This window comes from Bactrocera tryoni, chromosome 2, assembly GCF_016617805.1.
Source record: "Bactrocera tryoni isolate S06 chromosome 2, CSIRO_BtryS06_freeze2, whole genome shotgun sequence".
Taxonomy (NCBI): Eukaryota; Metazoa; Arthropoda; class Insecta; order Diptera; family Tephritidae; genus Bactrocera; species Bactrocera tryoni.
Genome location: NC_052500.1, coordinates 5,762,079 through 5,768,567, shown reverse-complemented (window position 1 = coordinate 5,768,567; position 6,489 = coordinate 5,762,079).

Sequence of the window (6,489 nt, the reverse complement as noted above, 5' to 3'; positions counted from 1 at the left end):
TCGGAAGTACAAAACAAAAAGTGCAAAATTTATATATGTATGTACTAGGTATTAGATTAAGTCTCTGCAACTGACTGTATTTACTAAATAATACAGAAAAAAATAAAAAAAGTAAAATTCTTTATATATGCAGAGAGTTCTTGATGTGGCGATATTGCTGCTTATGAGTCAAGTATCTGCAATTGGCACACGTGTACGAAATTTTAAAATTTCTCAAACGAATAAAAATACCTGTATATAGTATACATATGTATTTATATGCCATATATACTAAATAAATATAAAAAGTTTAAAAAAGAGCTAATAAAAAATAATCTCCATTAAAATGTAGAATAATTAAGCGAAAATCAAGCAAAAAAGCTTCCAAAGAATTATATACAATAAAAACAAAAAAGGAGAAATTTATGTCACATCCCATACATACAAACGAAAGCAGCATTTGCTTTAATTAATTTGCGCGTCAACAAAGCGAATTTCATTAATGGACAGCGAAGCGATAAATTACTACAAAAAAATCAAGTTTTTTTGGAATTAAAGGCTTTTTATGAATATGTGTTATATATGAGTACATATGAGTACAGAAAATGTGCCGCAGAACCAGTTGTCGCACAAAAGCAAAATTACTTAGAGGGATTTTACTTGCGATTCATCCAGCTGTTGATAAGTGGTTGCTATAGACAAGGCGAAAGCAGAAAAGTGAGGAATTGCACAAAAAACAAAAGAAAGAAAAAAGTGGCTATATGTACATAGTATATAGGTTAGGTTAGGTCTGTATATAAGAAAGTGCAAAAACAAAGTAAGACAACAAGCAATAAATGCGAGAACAATAAAAGCGGTGGGGACAATATTGTATGAGAACGAAACAGAATTAATCAACGAAAGCAGAGTAAAAATTATGATAATTAATAAAAAAATTATAAAAAATATTGACATAATAAAACAAGAAAATTTATTAGCCGAAGCTAAGATATTCTTCACAAATAAAAAAATTTCCCTGCCAAAACTTGATTTTCATAAGTCCGACTGTATGACAGTTACATGCTATAGTTGTCCGATCAGACAAATTTGTTCAGAGATTGTAGCCTTGCCTTGGACAATAATCTATGCCAAATTTTGTGAAGACATTCTGTCAAATAAAAAAGTTTTTCTATAGCAGAATTTCAATTCATAAGGAAGCTATATGATATGTCTGATATCGGCGATTCCGATAAATGAGCAGCTTCTAGGGGATAAAGAAACCTATGATAAAGTTCAGTTCAATCAACTCCTCACGCTGTTCATCTATATAGATATTTTATAGGATCTCCGGCTTATCTAAGCAGTTATAAAGATTTGACAAAAGCATAAATAGAAGTTATAACTGTTAGATATGAGGGTGGTTTCTTAATATGCTGACTTTTTACGAAATACTTGCTTATGCAAAAAAATAGTACTCGTATTGTATAATAATCCACTATGATTTCGTTTCAAATGCGTTTCTTATGCCAGTGGTTCCCAAACTTTAGTGCGTAGTAACGTTGAGCTCTGTTTTCTAGGTTGGTATGACTATCAGTGTGCTTGTCTTTCTGAAGTACATAAAGGTCATTGGCTATTTTTACGATTATTGAAATTATTCAACAAAGAAGTTCTTTTAAATTTTGTGTGCGAAATCAAATTTCTGTTGCCGAATCGTTCAGATTGTTGTTAAAGACCTTTGGTTACAATTCCTCGTTGCGAGCAAATGTGTTTTTTTGTTAAAAATTATTCCAAGAGGGTCGAGAACGCGATGACGACGAACCACGTCCAGGACGGTCATCAATATCAAGTGATAAAATAAAGGAATTGGTGCTTGAGAATCGAAGATTAACAGTCAGAGATCTTACTGGCATCATTGGAATATCGGAAAACCATTTTAAAAAATGATTTGGGCCTAAGAAAATTGAAAGCACAAGTCACAAATCAAGGTTATATTGACAATTTTCTTCGATTGTCGAGATGTGGTGCACTCCGAATTCCTGCCGACCGGCCAAACTATCAATAAAGTATATTATATAAGTGTTATGGGTCATTTGCGCGAAGCTATTCTCAAAAAGCTATTCCGGAAATTGACTTCAAGAACTGTTTCGAGGATTGGAAAACACGTTGCCAGAAGTGTATTGGGACCAAGGAGTTTACTTTGAAGGGGACGACATAGATTCTGATGAATAAATTAAGAATATTAAAATTAAGAACTAAGTCTAACTATTTTTTGCTATATATTTGCTTTGCTTGAGGTCGCATGGCCCTATCGAGTAAAAGGATATATGATTTTTTCCATTAAAATGCACTTTTATATTTCGAATTGAACATTTTTCGCATATTTATAAAGGTTCTTAAAACTAATCTTAAAAAGTCTGTAATTTAACAGTTAATTATGAATAATTTATAGTAAATACTATTTTTTATGAACTTATTTTCGCAATGTACATGTATTATTATGTATTTAAAAATTTAATAAATGTTTTTCTATTTTTATTTTTTCAGATTTTTCTCAACCGAGATAAAAGTCATGATTTCAAGCAAATGCTATTAAGAATGTAAATATATATCATAAAAAAAATTAATTAATTAAATATACAAAATAATATTTTTAATATAACCAAAGCAGCAGTGTTTCTAAAGCCATTGCTGCAAATATTTGAGAGCATAAGGTTCTAAAGTACAGTTGCTTGAATTTTATTGTATATAAGAAATGTTTTAAAAAAGATATAAAACAAATTAAATCATATAATCTATAAAATATTGCACAGTGAAGCGTGTTTATTTATACTAAAAATAAAAGAGCTTTTGTGCCAATTTTTACTCAAATTTAAAGTGTCAAATACCAAAAGAATATCTTCCTTGGAACGAAAAGAAAAAAGCTTGCGGAAAACGGCGAGCAGAGAAGGTAAGCTTATTGGATATAGTATAAGGAATATAATTTTTAAATTAAGTAAGACCTCCATTGTTTTTTGTTAAATTTTCCTTGTCAAAAAACGCAGCTAAACTTTTCAGCGTAAGACTCCAGCATTTGGCTTTAAGGTGCTGCTGAAACATGTTAACTTCACCTTTTCCACAGGTGCTACATTTAAAAGCTTTAGCCTACAAAGCAGTACGTTGTTCTTACTAAATGTACAAGCAAATATTATTATACCTTAATTTCCTTTAATGATTTGGTCATGCATTTCATTAGGTGACTTCACGTGAACGGAGCGCTGCGTCTTTATTCCAGCCTATAGTTTATTTAACAAGCTTTGTTTTGTTTTTGTTTATTTTTTTTTAATCACAGACAAGTTGTAGTTGTTGTTCAACTACGCTATAAAATGAGTTTTATGACTTGCTTAATAACGGTACATCGCTAATGATCGTTAACTGCTAACATGGGTCAATAACAAACAAATATTCACAACGGCACTTGTTTGCTTATACTCTCATTAAACTCACATATACTTGTACATATATTAAATATATAACCACTGCAAAAACAACTCTGTTATGTTTAACTTGGCAATATAAATAAAAGCAGTGTTAAAAACATTTCCTGTACAAGCTTTTATGAGATTGGTGACTTGTTCACGTTTTACTTAACAATAAAATTAACTGCATTGCGAAAGCTATGAATTCGGTTTAAACTTTTTTGCATATGATTTAACAGTTAAGGTGACAGGAAATGTGTTCTGTCAAGAAAAAAAGTCGATAAGGGCCTAATGTTTTAAAACGTTTTTATTGATAATATGGGGAGAGTTTGATAAGCCGGGGAAGGTAACTTTTAAACTTTACAGGGTGTACAAAATGTAGTTGGCCATAAAGTGGTCTAAAGAAGTTCAACTGGAATACCAAAAATAATCATAAAAACCAGTCAAAACGTTATTTGGAATGATTTGAAGAAATTAAAAAAAAAAAAAATGGAAAGTTGCTAAAAGTTTGGGAAACGCTGTAATTACCTAACTGTGACTATTTGAAAATTTGGAATATTTTTCTGACGAATAAATATAATTTATATAAAAACCACTTCAATTTCATATCTTATAAATTTTACAGGGTGCACAAATTATTTTTCTCTCCAAAGAGAACAACATTATCACCAAAAATAACCACAAAAAGCAGTCAATAGGATATTTGAATTGACTGAGGAATTAATTTTAGATAACTGTATTTTTTTTTTTTGAACGTTGCTAGAAGTTTGGGAAACGCTGTAATTAACTAAGCATTGCTTTTTTAAATGATCTAATTGATATATAAAAGCAAAGAAATTAGAAAAAAGATGAAATTAATTTTAGACGAATAAAATTGGGCTTAAATAGTTTGAGCAACGCTGAGGCTCAATTAGCAGGCTATCTGAAAAAGACATCTTTCCCTGTACTTATTTTTTAGCGAGAACCTGTACTTGTTTTTTGGCTTCTCTGAAATTGCGATATTTTCCTAATATTTATTATGTAAACTCAATGCAATTTTACCGTTACTTTAATGCTTTTAATGCGCACTAATGAAGTGTTAATCTCGTGGTTTTGTATGCGTTATCATAAAATACAGTAGTTAGTATAAAATATGGGTATTATGAGCACCAAACATAAATGACAGTTATATTTATGGTATTAGTTTTGTATACCGATATCAGTTTGAACACATTTGTACATAGTAATGAAGAGAAAGAAGAAGAGGTAGAATGAAGGGTAAAGCTTTTTAATATCGTAATATCAAAAGGATTACCGCTAATGTTACTAAAATGTTAAACTATTTGTAGGCAGCACGTTTTTATCTAGTTCAAGATAGAAATAGTTAGTTATTTATTATATAGTTAGTTAGTTAGTAGTATTATAAAGACGAAATGAAACATCAGAAGTTAGAAATTATTTTGCTTTCAAAAGATTTCATTCGAACTATAGAAAGCATGCAACGATACTTTACAAATTTCTTTAGATCAACTCAAATCAGGAACTGGCGGTACACGACTGCTTATACAGCCCTCGAATATTAGTTTTGCTTTCATAATAAGTCACTAAATGAAGATTTATGGATAACAAAACAACACTGAGCAGTTTTGAGTTTACTAAAAAAAAGCCTACTCATTGTTTATATAATTCGAAAACGTGTATCAGGGTGACAAATATTTATTTCACGAAATCAGACACGTTGCTTGCATGAAGATAAGATTGTAGTAGAAAAAATTGCATTGTTGTGATGGCTTGTTCGTTTTGCACTCGGTTAGTTGAGTTAATACGACGAAGTACAAAGTAACACAAATAATCGTGACACGCTTTTTGCATTAGCGCTTGTTTGTGGGAAGATATTATATGATTTTAAATATGATTGTGGATAATTGCGACTAACTGTATTTTTTATGCCTTTTTCTGGTTACACACAAACAAATTAATTAATCAGTTGATGGAGATAATGAACAAATGCGCATGAGTGTACTTTATATGAAAGCAAGTGGAGCGTGACTGGTTGAAATGAAAAATCGTAAATTTTCATATAATGGAAGACTTCCAGAGAATCATAGAATAATTGCGGATATCTCTAAAGAAAGGATGTGTATTTAGAATTCCAATATCTACCAAAAATTCCATTCGGGTAATGCTGGAAGTCGATAAGAGTATTATTAAACAAATTTGCCAATAATTTAGTAGAATGACAAAAAGGTAAACTACAAGAGACCATATGTCATTATTAACAAGAATTACGCAATTTTGTTTAAAACAATAGCTTTTTCTTTGATTATTTCTTTTATGTACATATATAGAAGTAAAAAAAAAATCTTTGAAGCTTTTTTCACTGAGATAACTTTTGTGAAACCTGTCCTAAATGATTCCACCAAGGAAAATAAATATGTGTAATTTTTTTAAATTTTTTTTTTGGTTTCGGCTATTAATATAATTGTACTTCAGTACTAAAATATTTCTTGTCAAAATTGTTAGGAAATCTTCCAATAATAGACTGATAATAATATTTTTGCTTCTCTCTCATCTGCCGACTTGAACAATTTTCCATTATTGGACAGCTATCAATCAGCTTAGTCTTCAGTTTGGACAATGCATTAAAAAGTTTGCAAGAACTTGATTCGATGTGTAAGCATGTATGAGTGTGGACTAGTATATTGTGGAGCGTGTTCTTCGTTGAAAAGTTTCGAAATTTCATTAGCTTATTCTTCAGCATATTTCGTATACATATAAGGATGTCTCAGTGGGTAAAGTAGGAATAAATGAGAACTAATTCCGTACTAATACAATGAAGCATGAAAAATCAGCTAGTTCCTTATTGACCAATTTTTCGTAACGTAATTTTTTAATCAACAGCATGTCACAACATTTGCTTGATAGGATGTTACAAAAACTCCAAAAAACTACAACTTTAATATGACAAAATCGCCAACATTTTAAAATTATGCTATATATGTACATATGTGGCGCTCGAAGTCAGTTTCATGGTCCAATGCCATAAAAAGTCCAAATTTTTTTGATATATTGTTCGAGAAAAAAATTCTTAACTGAT